The sequence below is a fragment of the Lactuca saligna genome, chromosome 1 (assembly GCF_052625555.1).
Source record: "Lactuca saligna cultivar CGN05327 chromosome 1, ASM5262555v1, whole genome shotgun sequence".
NCBI classification, from domain to species: Eukaryota; Viridiplantae; Streptophyta; class Magnoliopsida; order Asterales; family Asteraceae; genus Lactuca; species Lactuca saligna.
In genome coordinates, this window is record NC_136417.1 from 172,721,069 (window position 1) to 172,738,938 (window position 17,870).

Sequence of the window (17,870 nt, forward strand, 5' to 3'; positions counted from 1 at the left end):
TGAGACCTTCTCACCAGTTGCGAAGATTAAATCTATTAGAGTGATGCTAGCAATTGCCGCATTTCATGATTATGAGATTTGGCAAATGGATGTCAAGACCGCTTTCCTTAACGGAAAGTTGGCTGAGGATGTTTACATGGCTCAGCCAGAGGGGTTTGTGGATCCGAAGCATCCGAATAGAGTGTGTAAGCTTGAGAAGTCCATTTATGGACTTAAGCAAGCGTCTCGCAGATGGAATCTTTGCTTCGATGAGAAAGTCAAAGAGTTTGGATTTGTACGAAGCGAAGACGAATCTTGTGTATATGTCAAAGCCAGTGGGAGTGTAGTAAGCTTCCTCGTTCTATATGTCGATGACATATTACTCATAGGAAACGACATCCCGACTTTGCAGGAGGTTAAGTCCTGGCTCGGGAAGTGCTTCGCTATGAAGGACCTCGGAGAGGCTTCTTACATATTGGGAATAAGGATAGTAAGAGAAAGAAGTAAGAGACTAATTGGACTTAGTCAGAATACTTACTTGGAGAAGGTACTAAAACGTTTTAGTATGGAAAACTCAAAGAAGGGAGAACTACCGATACAAGGAAATGCCAAGTTGAGTAAGACTCAAAGTCCGAGTACCGAAGCTGAGATAGCAGAAATGAGTCGAGTACCATACGCTTCCGCAGTTGGCTCAATCATGTACGCTATGACTTGTACTCGCCCTGATGTAGCCTTCGCTTTGAGCATGGTTAGCAGATATCAAGGGAACCCTAGCAAAGCACATTGGATTGCGGTGAAGAACATCCTTAAGTACCTTCGGAGGACGAAAGAATGGTTCTTAGTCCTTGGAGGGAGTGATGACTTGAAGGTGCGAGGGTATAGTGACGCCAGCTTTCAAACCGACAGGGACAACTATCGTTCGCAGTCGGGCTGGGTCTTTACCCTAAATGGAGGAGCAGTGACATGGAAAAGTTCCAAGCAGGAAACCGTAGCTGATTCAACGTGCGAATCAGAGTACATCGCAGCGAGCGAAGCGTCGAAGGAGGAAATATGGCTAAAGAACTTCATTGGTGATCTTGGAGTTGTACCGGCCATAAAGGAGCCCATGGAGATTTTCTGTGATAACGAAGGTGCGGTTGCCTTGACCAAGGAACCGAGGGATCATGGTAGATCTCGACATATCGACAGAAAATATCACTTCATTAGACATCGTGTAGAAGAAGGACAACTCGTAGTGAAGAGGATATCATCAGAAGATAACCCAGCAGATCCGCTTACGAAGGGACTAAGTAGGGTTAAGCACTTACAGCATGCTAGGAGTATTGGGCTGAAGGATGATATTAGCATAGATTAGATTGTATTAGAAACGTATAATAGATAAATGTAATTAACATTTGATGATTAAATAAAGAAGTTTTATTTATGAGTAAAGTTACTATCACATGTTAGTTGTTTAACTATTGTTTCACTTTGCATGTTTTGACTTCCAGAATAATTGAGTTTATTAGGAATAATCGAATTATTCAAATGGTCCACAATCGTTCATATGTTGGGAGTAGATATGAATGAAGATTGTCGTGAATTGGTGTGTAGAGTGTCTAAATGGTGTTAGACATAGCAAGAGTTGCTGCAACGTTCATGAGTGCTTACGAACTGGTTTTGAGCATTGGAATAAACCCGCGCTTGCTGGAATCACTTTATGGAATACGATATAAAAGGTGATCGCAAGACGATAATATTATATGGTCTTAAAACCTAGATATATGGTTTATTATTTGTTATTTGATTGTGCATTGATAATGCGAAAACGCATCAGTAACTTGATGTTATAAAACGCATTGTTGTGTATAGTTGGTTAATGAATAAGTAAATGCATATAAGTCGAAGTTTATCTGTAAATTTTATCCTAAGAGGGTAGAAGAGATATCTTGGCCACTCGATGATTTGATTTGACTTATGTGCCGGGCCCGGTCAGAACTGAATTGATGTGTTCGATTAAGTTCTATGTCAAATAAATCGAAGATCGAGAAATCTAAATGCTAGACTAACCATTCCATAGGATTGTCAGCATGATATCTAACAGAGGACTGTACGATCCCTTATCTAAAGGACAAGATTGATTAGATCAGAGTTGACAGCGTCTTTGAGAGCTACGATTGTAAACCGTATTATACTTGTATAGTTACTAGACTTATCCAAGTGGGAGACTGTTGGAATAGTGTCTAAGGCTATAACTATATTCGGTGGTGCATGGTCCTTTTGGGTTGCCTTCACCATAGCAACTTGAAGGATGATTTGTTAAGAGAGAGTAAATATTATAAGGAATAATATTTAGCTATTTGATTAATATAAGTCATAGATTAATTGGTATTAATTTGGTGACTTAAAGAGATTAATTAAATAAGAGGGTATAAACTGTCAATTGTTTGATAGTTAGACTTTAGACTATAAATCCATTAGGATGGACTTTGGACGGTTTCTAAGAGCTTTAGGATAGCTCAAAATAGTCCATAAGGATATCTATGGAATGGATTTGGATAGCCTTAAGTGAAGATTATCCAATTAGGGTTTAGGGTGAAACCCTTAAGGAGTCTAAAGGTATAAATAGGCCCTTGGGGTGTGGAATTCGTGTACAAGCTTTCAGAACCTAAAGAAAGGAACCTCTGGCCGAATTCCATCCCCTCTCCTCTCTCCTAAATCATCTTGCTTGCTATTGGTGTTTGTAAGCCATTAGAGGAGTGACAATTGTGACTCTAGAAGCTCCAAGACAAGAAGATCAACAAGGAACTCAAAGGTATGATTCTAGATCTGTATTAATGTTGTTGTTTAACCTAATTAGCCATTAGAAGTCTTGGATTCAAAAGCATGTTTGATAGAAAGCCTAGATCCAAGCAATAGGGTTTTGCATGCGCATATAGGAAAGTTCTTATGGCTAAAACCCAACAATTCAAACATCCACATTCAGTCATACTTTGGAAGTAAGTAGTGAATTAAGACTGTCATGAATTCGAATATAGATGTTTAAGTGCTTAGACATATGTAACGCCCGCAGATCCGGGCTAGTTAATTTAGAGACGATGAGCATCAAAAATGAGTTTTTTATGGAAGATTATTTAGAAGGATTAATCTTAACCAAGTTGTACAATATGTCACAAGGGTTCCGTACAGATAACGAACGCCGAAATCCGAGTTATAACGAAGAAGTTATGACCCGTCTTAGTTTCGCGACGGAACTGGTACGACACTACGTGACGTAAATACTGAAATTATGATAGAGTAATTTTTAGCCTTGTTAATCTAAATTAAAGTTGTATCATACATTAAACCGAGAGCGTGCATAAAAAGAACGCCCGAATCTGACTTCGTATGAGGAAGTTATGATTTTTCTAAGATTTGGTTTAGCAGTGCACAACCCGAAAATCGAATTTTAGATCGAGCAGCTTTTTTGGCCAATGCGACCGAAATGATAATTGAAGATCTAATTAACAGGAACTCAAACGTAAAAAGACAGACGAAAACGGAGTTCGTATGAAGAAGTTATGAATTTTATGTACACATTTAACAATACAATCTCCTCGTACTGCTAAATTTTAGAACAGTCGAGAATTAGTTGACAGGTTTAAGAAGAGAGTTGTAGATCTTATTTTTACCTACGCGTGGATATAAAGAACGTCGAAAACGGAGCTCGTATGTGAAAGTTATAAATTTTTGAAAATCAGATGATTTACACCCTATATGCGATGCCACGTGTCAGCACTAGGCTGTAACTTTGTGCCCAAGCCAGTTCACATTGTGAATTTAAGGTTCATAACGTGTATTTACCCCAATTCAGCCTATAAATAGAGATCAAGGGTTGTCAAGTTATTCACACCTTTCAAGCCATCTCTCTCTCTCTCTCTCTCTCTCTCTCTCTCTCTAAAACCTCTCTTTAGCCTAGGTAAACGCCCCTTGCACCCAAAGGAATCCCCAAGGCTCCCAAAGCCTCGAGAAAAGAGACTTTTGGCTCGGGAACTCTGCTCCAGCGAAGCCTGGTTTTGAGAAAAAAAAAACGTTGTAAGTGAGCTAGGCCTACCCTAACTTTAGTATAGCTTATGTTTCAATATAGTAATGTTATTAGGACTGTATAATGAGTATTTGGGCTTTTATTATGAGTTATATAAGTGTCGTTATAATATGTTTTTAACCACTCGCGGTACGGAGAATCTGGTTTGGAGGGCCGCTTGGGTTGCTGGATTTCAGAAGTGTTATATGCCAAAACGATCCTGCTCTCCGGTGCTCCATGTCTGGCCCCTGTCTGTACATAGTGGGTGAAAAGTATTGTGTTAACGCTTATATAATAGTAATAATAGTTACACTATTAATTAGTCTTGTTGAACATTAGACTAAACTCTAGCGGTAATGATATTAGGTTTTGTCGAAGGAAATTGTTTTAAGAGTAACGAAGTGTTGTCCGAGTGCTGAGTCACCACCTTATCAGGTGAGTGCATAGTTACTTTCATCTTACACATAGATATGAAGTATTTTATATAAAATACGTGCTATGTGTGCATATTATCTGTATACTTTCTATATATGTTGGATTAACGATTTTATACGTGTTTTATATGATTTAAACTGTATATGTATTTTATATCTACAAAATATGTTGGGTAAAACATGGGTAGATGAAATATGAGTTGGATGATGAGATGAGAGGTGATATAGACCATGAGATAATGGTGAGAGGTGAACAATCAGAGAAGCCTTTTACCCAAATGATGCCGTCATCTAGCAGAGTATGGATGACAACCAGGGATTATTCTAGACAGTCCAGTGGAACACTAGTAGGCTCGCAACTTGTAGGTGTTGTGAACGATGAGTTCACTGGTGTACTCTAAAAACCCATTGACATGTATTGCGAGTGGATTCTCGAAAACGATACTGTCAATAAACGAGATAAACCTCAGTGATTATGGAGTTAGCGCCTGTAAATTAAACCCCGACGACTATGGAGTTAGCGCATGTTGAGTAAACCCTGGCAACTATGGATTTAGTTGAGTAAACCCTGACAACGATTGATTTCATGCCTATTCCTTAGGATAACCCTTAGGAATGAATGAATGAGGAATAGTTGATTCTTAGGTTAGAATAAAGAAGATAATGGGGATGGGTAATTGGGTTGGTTGTTTTGATGTTTAAACATAATAATTATATTATTATGGGTTGAAAACCCTATGTACTCACCATGTTTCCCAACCTGACCCACTCAAGCTTATTTGTATCCACATCTAGAAAAACAACCTTTTACGACGTGCAATCAATGACACGCGCTGATAGAGGACACGCATTTGTGCGTGCCCTAAAAATTGATGTCAGTTTTCCAAAATATGAAGCATAGTGGACACGCATTTATGTGTGCCCTAAAATTAGTGTCCAACAAAAAAATTAAAAACACGGAGGGCACCTACTATAAAAAAGTGTGTCGTGTAGAACTATCGTTTTATAATTTTTTTCATCAACGCACCTTCTTCAATTTTTCTAATTGGCAAGGGGAATGAAATACCAAAAAATTGAAAACCCTGCCTGATACTCTCCTCCTTCTTTTTCGTATGTTATGAAATCCTCTTCGATCAAAAGAAACCCTAAAAGGATTTCGATCAAAAAATCGCATTTTTTTGAAGTTCTTAAAATCCTCTTCGATCAAACAAAACCCTAAAACCCCGCCTGATACCCACCTCCACGACCTCCAATCCACACCGAAAATTGTTGGAACCAGAAGTGTTGCATCTTTGGGCTCGGTCCTTAGCCCAGTTATGTTATTCGGTTTGGGCCTGTCCAACCATGTTTATCTTATTAGGGATTAGTATTTAAGGTGCATGCATGCATCCTTTATGGGTATCGCTTTCATTTATTGTTCTTTGTATTGTACTGAAAACCCTAGCTCACCTCTATAGTGGAAGTTCTTTGTCGAGCTCTTCTGAGGCGTGACTACTTTTGAATCATTAAGCAATACGTTGATTCCATCTCCTTTTTACTGTGTTTTTTTGTTTTTATTGATTAACCTGTTGAAGATCTAATCGATCTAAGAGTTTTTCAACTCATCAATTGGTATCAGAGCAGGAGACTGTGTAACCCATACACATCTCTTCTGTTGAAGAAGATCTTAGGGTTTTTCCGCTTTGATCGATATTGTTAGAGTTGTCATCTGCTATTGACGTAGTTATTTAATAGTTGATCTTACCCTAACGTTATTTACAAGTCTAATCTTAAGCATGTTTTTGAACAAACATCATCATGTCCATGGAAGATTCTCAGAGATACCTATATTATACACTCAAGATTATGAGGTCTGGACGCATCACTTCAAAGACTACATGATTGGTTCACAACACAATGGATACCTGATCTGGGAGGCGATTACTGTAGGTCCATTTGCTCACTCAAGCACTTCAAGAATTGTTAAAACTCAAAAGAAATACAATAAACTCGTTAATGATGTGAAAGACATTGTTGGGTTAAAAATTTGGTTTATACTTTGCTTTTCTAGGAAAATGTATTTTTGTGTCTTGGATCGTAAACAGCTTGGTGTTTACGGTCGTATACGTGTTTACGGTTGTGTTTACAGCCGTATACAGGTTTACGGACGTAAACCCGTTCACGGCCCATGTTCACCAAGCCGATGTTTCTTGTTGGGGTGCAAAGTTCTTCATTCATGACTTTGTAAATGTTTGACTTTTTTAAAACCCACTTGCATGTGGTGCTTTAGCCTTTAGACCCATTTGGTAGTTAGAGTGAGAGATAGACATGTAAACACCTCTATAAATAGTGGGTTTGTCCACTTGTAGAGGTGTGCTTTGAGAGATGTAGAAGTGAGTGTGTAAGTGTGTGTTAATTATGTAGTCTAGATCTAGATCCTTTTTGTAACACCATATACATTCAATATATCTCTTAAACACCCAAATCACCATGTTCAATTGTGCAAGCTTTAATTCCGCATGCCAAACCATGTTCTTTAACACTACAATTGGTATCGGAGCGGGTCTTTAAGATCAAGGTGATATTTGAAGAACGATTCTCGATTTGGCAATTTTTGTCGCAATTTGATCAATTTTGGTGAGTCTCTCTCTATGATCTCTCTTAAATTCATTGAAATCGTGCGTTGCGTTCTTGATTCATGATCGTTTTGTTTCGTTGGATCTAATCCGTTTCAAGCCCAATTGTCGATCCAATATATATTTTTTTTTATCAAACACAAAATTCAATTAAATTTGAATCACTTCTACTGTTCATCCATAAATTCATTCACATTCAAAGCTAATTCAATGTTTCACTGTTCATAGAATTCAATTAAATCGAAATCTTTTGAGCCCAAAATTGATATCACAACTATTCGTTAATCAATTCATAAGCCCAAACTTCAATGAAACACCGTTCACATTCAGCCCATTCATATGCGTTTTAATACAATATTTGTTAAATGAGCCCAAAGATTAATCCAAATCAATTTGATATAAATATCTGTTTGCGTCGTTTCTAATTGATCTTATAAACATTTATCTATTCATCATAAGTATCTTCTGAGTTCTTGTATATCGATTACTTCTTGTTGTTCTTGCGAATCAATTACCAATTAGGTTGTTAATCTTGTGAATCGATTCAATATAATGTGTTAAATCACAGAAATCGATCATGATCAGGTCAAAATGAAAAGTCAAAATCGATTTTTCTTGTGTTGATTAAGTGAATCAGAAGTCTCGATTTGACTGTTGATGATGTTCGGTTTTTGCTGACAGAAATCGAAGTCACAGTTGTGAAATTGAAATCGTATTTGGTATTTGATTTTGAGATATGTCGTTGTTTAATACGTTGGAGTCCAAATCGATGTGGTTTGATTTTGAAGTTGTTGTTTGAAGGCTTGGTGTTATCAATATGACGAATTGTTGGGTTAATTTGATTTAGCTCTAGTCTGAATCGAGAATTAAGAGTTGGCTATGTTCATCAAGGTATTGAACAAAAAGCGAAGACTTTGATTGGGTTTTGATTTTGAACGAAAAAATCGAAAGTGGTCTGATTTTGCTTTTGGAAATTTCTTTCTTGGGGTCGATTGACGAACAACTTGTGTTGATGAAAGATTGTTGGGTTTTGATTGAAGATAATCAGTCGAAGGGTATAACGATGATTGTTTTCGAATGGTATTGATATGTGTTCGACTCGTTAGATTTCGAAGGGCTGAGTTAGATCGTTTGATGGTCGATGATTGATGTCAAGCAGATGAAAAGATTTAAGTTTTGGATTTCAAAATCGATTTCTTGAATGAAAAGCATATTGTTCGAATGTTTGGTGTTTATTTTCACATGTTTGATGAACGAAGCCTTGGTTATATCAATGATGAATTGGAGTCACTATCGATTTTGAAGATACGAAGGGTTCTTAAATCTGAGTTGATGATAAAAGGACTGCACGAGATTGTGTTTGATTATGGCCAGATCGAAAAGGAAGAAACGAAGTGCGCGTCACAGTGATGGTCAATGTTCATTTGTTTATGGGTATAATTGGGAAAAAGGAAGGCAGCAAGCACGAAGGGGCATTATGGATACATACGAAGGGTTGTTTAGAAGTTGAATATTCCAAGGGGGTACTTTGGAAATTCATACTAAGACTTTTACTGTTCATAATTGATCCTTAGCGTATGTTCCAAAATCTTCGTATGTTGATGAATTGAAAGGAAATGACATATTTTCGAAAACAGCCCCTGAACCTTAGAAATCCTAATACTTTGCAAATTAACTCAAGTTTCGAATATTTGACACTTTTCACCCAACTTCGAAAATTGGTTAAGGCTTAGCATTTTTGGGCATGGTCTTCATATGTTTGGTGCACAAGGGCAGAATTTACGAAGATAGTCCCTAAAACTTTGAATTTTTGGCAGTTTTCACCCAAATTCAAAAAGGACTAATTTTTGCTGAAAATTGAAGAAGTGCATTTCAGGCTCCTGCAGTTTGTGCAAATTGATGCTTTCTACCCAGCTTTGGAAAAGAGGGAGAGTTTTGCATATTTTGCTATTTTGGGCGCAACGGGTCACTGCAGAATTTTGAAATTGACAATTTCTACCCATTTTTTAGAAATTTTGTCAAAGGCGATCCGTGAACGGCAATAAAAATTGATTATTTTTTGGGTTTTCCAGATTGAAGCACAAAGTTTATGCCACATGTTAAGGGGGAGTTTTGACATGAAAAATTCCGAATAGAGCACGTTCTTTTTCCTTTGAAGTTTTATAATCAAATTTCGATTATAAAAAGGGGGAGAAGTTTTATCTGGAAATTCGAACTTGAATTTTTCATATTACGCGGATTTGAAGACCGAAGTGATCTTGAAGTTTTGAAGATTACGAGATGATGCAATTGGAAGTTTGGAAGTGATGTATTTGAAATGGGTTTGGTTTTATTGAAGATTTTTTGGGGTGTGTTTTTATGCGCAACTATTAGGTGATTATTTGGAGTTTGGAATACTCTTAATCATTCGTTGCTGCTCGGATTGTATGGTCTCACATCCTAGAGCCCAAATTGAAGAGTCATGGAAGAATTGAAGATTGAACTTCGTCTCGACATGTGTCACCTTTGAGGCTCGAACCGCGTAGTGCTTGATTTTGGAAGATTTGAAGTGGCTCATTCATTCCTAACTTTGAGGGGGAGAATGTTGGGGTGCAAAGTTCTTCATTCATGACTTTGTAAATGTTTAACTTTTGTAAAACCCACTTGCATGTGGTGCTTTAGCCTTTAGACCCATTTGGTAGTTAGAGTGAGAGAGAGACATGTAAACACCTGTATAAATAGTGGGTTTGTCCACTTGTAGAGGTATGCTTTGAGAGATGTAGAAGTGAGTGTGTAAGTGTGTGTTAATTATGTAGTCTAGATCTAGATCCTTTTTGTAACACCATATACATTCAATATATCTCTTAAACACCCAAATCACCATGTTCAATTGTGCAAGCTTTAATTCCGCATGCCAAACCATGTTCTTTAACACTACAATTGATGTGGTGTTGATTATGATGGCATGTGCGGAATTAGAAAGATCTAGTGATTCATCATACAAATTCAAGAACACTAGGAGTAAATAAATCTTTGTAAGCTCTTATTAGATCTAGAAAGATTATACAAATGGGTTTGTATACAATTTCTCTCTCTATTCTAACACTCCAAATGGAATCTTACATAATGGGAGTCACTCACTTCCTATTTATAGGAAAGACTCAACCTATTTACACATACAAAGAGGAAAGCCTAAACACAACATCAAAGACTTTGCACCCTAAGATTCTCCCCCTTAAAGTTAGGATTGGATGTCCGACTTTAATATCCAACGAGCTAGCGCGATCAACACCAAACTCCCCCTCGAAGTAACACCGGTCTTCAAATCCGCAAATGAATATTCGACAAATCCGAGAAGCTTCGAATACCCATCATTTCTCCCCCTTTTTATAATCAAAAAATGATTATAAAACCCATTAAGGATGAAAAGCGCCCATGGAATAATCTTCACAATACTCCCCTTTGATGTGTACCAAAAATGAATTACCAAAAATCTTTCACGGAAAAACAATCACGAAAAAGCCATAAAAATTTTCAGTTTATGAAAAATTTTGACTTTTTGGGTGAAAGTTGCAAGATTTTTCAAAAACCGGGTAGAAATTGTCACTTTCTGAAACTTGCAGGGACCCGTTGCGCCAAGAACAGTCAAATATGCGAAACTCTAGCCCATTTGCGAAACCGGGCATAAAGCGTAAACTCGCACAAACTGCAGGGACTGAACATGAAACTTCTGCATTCTTCACAATTTTTGCTCAATGTTCGAAACTGGACTATTTCTTCCACTTATTCGAAATTTCAGGGGTAAGTTTCAAAACATTTGTGTTTTCTTCGTCAATTATTGCTGCAAATTCGAACCTAGACCATTTATACCATATGTCCGAAACTTCAGGGACCAACTGCGAAACATTTGTGTTTCTTTCTCAATTTGTTATACAGGGACGAAGACGTGAACTAACAAAACTTTCATAGCATCATTTCTAACGAAAATTTTTCTCCTTCCCCTTTGTTAGATTCAAAGCAACCCTTCGTTACTTAACAATCAAGTCTTCGTTAAGTGATTCCCGATTCTCATACCAAACCTTCGAAATTTACCAGTACCAAAACCTTCGTTAGTTTAACCCTTCATCACACACCAAAAACCAAACTCATCGAAAATACAGAACACATCAACCCAACAAGGCTTCGTTTTTAGATTTCAAACCAAATCAATTACCATCGCTTCGTTACTAATCGTTCCCAATACAGTTCATCACATACTCTTCGACAATTCTCAATAAAATCAGTCGACCAATTCATTCCCCAGTCGATTTTCATTCAATTAGGCATCCAAGCCTTCATTAACAGATCTTCAATTTAACCTGTTCTTCAATCGAAATCGACATCAAATCCAAGTCTTCCTTATCAGTAAAGAACCATCGATTAAAATCAACATTGACACACACTTTCGAAATCAGATAATCGACGCCATTTGTGCTTCACTTTATCAATCATCAACCCAATATCGACATCAATTACAATCGATTCCAAAAACGTTCAATCATTTGCAACCCAAAGCAATGAACAATTGATAACCCCTGGAATCACTTTTACAGACTCATCTAGATCCAAATCGAAATCAAAATAACCTGCTTTACTTCAATCGAATCCAAGCTATATCAATCAACTTCGATTCCTCAGCCTTTCAATCAATTTTAAGAACGTCCAAAATTGATTAACCCAATCGATATTAAGCAATAAACCAACACCGACTCTTCGAAATCAAAATCGCAATAAGCATCAATTGAATCCAATTTAAACTCCAGTCTACTTAAATCAATTTTCGATTCGTTCAATTTTGTTTGACTGCAATCAAATCCAATCAACCCTAATCAACTCTAACTGACTGTCGATTTCGAATTCACCTTCCAAATCATACCAGTCGATTTTGAAATTCACAAAAGATACATCAATGATGAATCGGAACTTTGTGATTTGAATTTTGGCTTCAATTTGTTTAGATGAGCAGTGTACGGTAAGATCCCGATTTCAACTAATACGAGAATAAATATATGCTACTCGGAATTAATCTGCTCCAGGATTGAGTTGATGAACAATAATAGAATTGAAATTTGGTCCTGAACTTGAATCAATAAACAGTAGATGAATATGATATTGGGCTTATTAAACAGATTATTGATAGAAAATAAAATGGATCGAAAACTTTTGGATTGGGCTCTAGGTATGAACAGTGAACATATCTGGTTTGGATTGAATTTCGGATCAAGATATTAGAAAACATGATTTTAATTTTCAATTTATGATTTTGATCTAAACAAAAATAATTGGAACAATGAGGTTAAAACGGATTAGATCCAATGAGGCAAATCGATCAAAAATGAAAAACGCAAAGTACGAATTGAAATCATGGATGTTTTGGAATCCATTTGAGAATTTGAGCTACCTTTTTCACGAATCGAGATCCATTTTCAACGAACGAATCAAATTTGGAAGATCTTGGTTCTTTTGTCGGTATGAGAAAATCTCCAAATCGAACATTGTAGCACCCACCATGCGAGATGTACAACTCGTTCTTCGTATTCCTCGTCGATCCAAGAACATCTTCAAAAGAACCACCAACACATTTGGGTTTTGACTTCAAATTCAATGCAACCTTTGGAGATTGTTTCTTTGGAACCCAAATTTGCTTCACGGATTTTGGCTTCACAACATCTGATGATTTTCGTGAGTAAACCCGCATATTCTTCCGATTTATCTTCTTCTTTTTCTTTTTCATCTTTTTACATCTTGAAGACTTGACTTCATGAACAAACCCACTTTCAACAACATGAATATTTTGAGTTTGAATCAAATCTTTTGGAGTTTGATATTTGTGAATTTCTTGAACCACCAGCTTCCTATAAGGAATCATTCCTTCAAACGATTCACAAGAACACAAAATATCATCGGTTTGAACTCCAATTGAGCAAAAAAAAATTCATCTTGAAAATCAACTTGAACTTCTTTTTCTTGAATATCATCATCATCAAGAACACCATCCCGAGCTTCACGACAATTTGCATAATATTCAAGTTTATTGCTTCCATATTTGCATTCAGCACGAGAAATTCCTTTTATGACTTCTCCATCTCTTCTATTTCTTCGTCTCTTTTGATATGTTGTAACCAAACGATCAAACAAATGTTTGGTTCGAAAAATTGGACAACTAATTAATTCTCCAACTTCATTCTTTTCTTCATTTACAACAATATCACATTCACTTTTCAATCCAACAGTTAAGCTATAAAGAAGATATTCAAACGAGCATTCACTTTGAACATCTTTACTATGTATCATCCATTTCTCCATAATTTCTTCTTTTCTTTCGAATCACATGATATGAACTTGGGTTTTCTAGAGAGAGAAAGTGTAAATCAAGGAGATCTCTAGAGAGAGAAAGTGAGACAAACAAGTATTCTAGAGAGAGAAAATCAAATTATGGATCAAATCAAGGAAAAATTCAATTTCTAGAACACAAAACACTCTCAAAATACGAAGATCAATGAGAACATGAAGAATCACCAAATCAAAATAGCCATCAAGGATCAATTCTTGATGAGATTCAAGAACACCCGCTCTGATACCAATTGATGTGGTGTTGATTATGATGGCATGTGTAGAATTAGAAAGATCTAGTGATTCATCATACAAATTCAAGAACACAAGGAGTAAATAAATATTTGTAAGCTCTTATTAGATCTAGAAAGATTATACAAATGGGTTTGTATACAATTTCTCTCTCTAGTCTAACACTCCAAATGGACTCTTACATAATGGGAGTCACTCACTTCCTATTTATAGGAAAGACTCAAACCATTTACACATACAAAGAGGAAATCCTAAACACAACATCAAAGCATCACTTTGCACCCTAACATTTCTTATGTATAAATATAGGTGTAAGGGGTGAGGAGTAGATCGATGAACATTAGAGTGATGAACAGAACGGTCTAGAGGAGCTTATGTGTGTGTATTTGAAGGTGATCTAGAAAGAGAGAAAAGAGAGTGTGTGTTAGTGTGTGTGAATCTTGTATCCAGATCTGAATTCTAATCATATCATACAAGATTCATCTTCTTCTTCTTCTCATTCTCTTCTATTTAATCTAACATCGTTCGTTTGATTGGGATTTCGCACCATCAAACGGATCTGATTTATACACAAGCAGATTTGGGGACTTACAATTGGTATCAGAGCCAAAACCAGTGTCAAAGCATCCTACAATCGAGTTTTTGGCCATATTCTTCATTGTTTGTGACTGAAGTCAGTGTCTGCTGCGAAGGGGATTCAAGTTTAATCCAAAAATCGTGATTCCTTGAAGTTCTGAGAGTTTATGGCAGCAAACTCAGTTTACGACCGCAAGTTCAAGAAATTTCTTGGGTCGTAAACTTCGTTCTTAGACCATGAATAAATCATCTTCAACAACCGCAAGCTTACACTCATAGACCGTATACAGACACCGCAAACTCTTTACGATCGTAAACTCTCGACCGTAAACAGAGTTTACGGCCGTAAACACCCCTTTGACCGTGAACACTTGTTTTAACCGAAAACTCAAACTTTTTAAAGAAAATAAATTAATTTTTATTTAAATTTAAATTTTTATTTTTATTTAAATTAATATTAAATGGATTCACAAAGTCAAATACATCACCATGAGCTGGACTCTGTAATGGGCACAACCACTCGCATGCCAAGACTATTGTCTGCTGAAGGTTTTCCTGAATAGAAGTACATGATAGAGAATTATATTAAAATGAAGGACTTCAAGATTTGGAGAAGCATCATTAAAAATCCTGTCAGAATAACCACCACTGTTGCAGGGAAAGTTGTTGACAAAGCAGCTGAAAATTACACTGATGAAGATTTTAAAAAGGTTGAGGAGTAGGAACGGGCTTTGGCCACTTTTACCATGGCCCTGTCTCCAAATATAACTCAAGGTTTTAGGGAGTATACTTCAACAAAGGCTTTGTCGGAAGCCCTAATTGAGGTATATAAAGGGAATGAAGACATGAAGGAGAGCTACCAGGATATGTTGCGACAACGGTTTAACATGTTCAACTACATTCCCGGAGAAACCTTGGAGGCACAGTTGCAGCGATTCACAGCTCTCACCACTGAGATGACTGTAGCTCGGATCTTTTTCAGAAAGTCTGAAATAAATAAAAAGCTACTGAATGCTCTCCCAAAGTCATGGGACATGAATGTGGCAGTTATTAAGAAGACCAAGGATCTAAGTCGCCTTACTCTTGCTGAAATGATGGCGGTCATCAAGGCCTGTGATATTGATGACAAACAGCGAGAGATAAATCATGTGAATTCATACACAGCTGCAAACCTTGGGATCTCATCTAACAATGCTCTTTCATCTCTCACCTTTTCCTCAGCAGGTCATCCCTTTGCTGCTCAGCAAGCTCAGATTCAGTCCTTTTCCAGTCCATCAACTACTTCACTTCCCGCTACATCAACCATGCCTTTCTCTCAGAATCAATCATTCGTTGCTACTCAAGCTGCTTCTCCTTCTAATGTGGATTCTTCTTCAAACGACAAGGAGTATGATGAAAATCTTGCTCTCGCTACAGGACTTGTTAACTGCTACAATGCTCTTGTAGCTGGAGATCTTCCGCCACAATTTTCATTTGCTGATCTTGATCAGATTCATCCCGAAGACATAGAAGAAATGGATATTACATGGCAAATTGACATGGCAGTTTTCAGGGCAAAGCAGTCTGCGAAGAAGACTGGGAATAATAACTAGGGGATGAGTGTTGGTAAAAAGGTAGGCTTCAGCAAGGGAAAGTTGTGTTGTTTCAACTGCCACGAGCCAGGTCATTTTGATCGTGAGTGCCCAAAGTCGGATAGAAGATTAAATAATGAGCGGACAATGGTTGCAGTAGGGAACAATCGGAGTGGTGCTCAGGTCAACAGTGAGAAGGCTATGATTGCTCAGTCATTTGACTGGGAGGATCAGATGCAGGCCCTGAATATATCAAGACCTGAAAATGCTCATTTGGCTCAAGTTGGTGGTGAAGCTTCCGTAGAGAGTGTTGTTGCTGAAGAAAAGATGATGGAGCTTCAGTTTGTGTTGATGGTGTCTTCTACCTCTGAACCAAAGAAAAGTGAGGTAAGTTTGCCTTCATGCTCTCAAGCTTGTATTGATTATGTTAAAATTATTCATGATGAAATTGAAACACTATGTAGAGAAGTAGAGGACCTTAGATATGAGGGTTATCAACTTAGGAAAGGACAAATACCTCTTAAGGCCCAGTTAGAAACTAAAATAAAGGACTTTAGAAGACTTTAGGAAGACTACAGTAATAAATGTGAAAATTATGACTACATAAAGAGACAGAACGCTGAGTTAGTTACTGAACTTGAAACATTAAAGGGCAATTTTGAAACTGCCGATTTTGATTTTAGAAAATTTAATGTTTCAAGTGAGGTAGTTGCCAACATGATAGACCACTGCATGCAATTTAAACATAATCAGTCAAAAGGTCTAGGGTATGATAAAGTGCCTCCTCCTTTCAACCATTCATATCAGTTTCAATCATTTTCCAAGGAGGAGATTGCCAATGAACCATTCATGGTTTATGGCAAGTCGTCTGGTTTTGTTTCAGGAGGATTTATTAATGTTGAAAGTACTAACATTTCTACTTCTCCTGCAGATCAATCCTTAAATCAATCAAAGCACAAAGTTGAAGGATCTGTTTCTGAAAATAAAACTGAGTCTGAACCTGAAGTTTTAGTTTTAAATAAAGACTTTAATTTTTCTGATGTTGCAAGTGACAATGTTTTTTGTGATTTTTCTGCACCTTCTGATACTGATTTGAATGTTTTTAAAGTGTTTGATGATGTGGTTGGCAATTCTAATGTTTGTGATAATACTAATGAAAAACCACCAGTTTCACAAGTTTCTCCATCTGATACACCCTCACTTGTCTCACAACCTAATTCTTGTTCATGTTCATGTGAGAAAAGCAAGGGTGTTGGTATGGAAAACAAATCTGAAAAGTGCAGTACAGGTTTTAACAATAACAACAGAGTTGTTTCAATTGTGGTATTGGTGCTCAAATAGCTAGGAATTGTCCTAATATAATGTTTGTATATTATATGTCACCAAGAGGAGAGAACAAATTCAGAGGAATGTCTTTAACTAGAAAGTCCTCTAGAACTCGTTCTCAGAATAATGGTTGGAAGGGAAATCGTAGTAGAAAACAGAGAGTTCTTGAATTTAATAAGAAGGTTTTTCATAATAAAGTCCCGAACAGTTTGCCAAAACCAAACATGGCTCAACCAAGATTGGTTTCGTCAAGGAGTAGCTCTGGGTCTTCAACCAATTCTGGTAGAAAACCCAGATGCTCTAAGCAAACTAATAAAAATCATGTTTCAAAACCATCGGTGACTGTTAGAAAACCTAATTATCAATGGCTACCCAAAATAAGTTCCAATCCATCATCTGTATCCTCTGAAAAATTAGTAAATAATGATAAATCTGAAAAGGCAACGGGACAACCCAAGAAAGTGATGACCTGGGTTCCCAAATCTAAATGAACCCGCACATTTTGCAGGGACAATTGCGGGGGAATGTCGTCAGACCTTGGTTCGTCGACAGCGGCTGCTCCCAACATATGACAGGAGATATCTCCCAACTGAACAACATTCAATCTTTTAATGGGCGATATGTTTCCTTTGCGGGTGGAGAAGGTGGCAAGATCACTCAGAGAGGAACCGTTACAAATGGAGTGTTAAGTTTCGAAAATGTCAAGTTTGCTCCCGAATTAAAG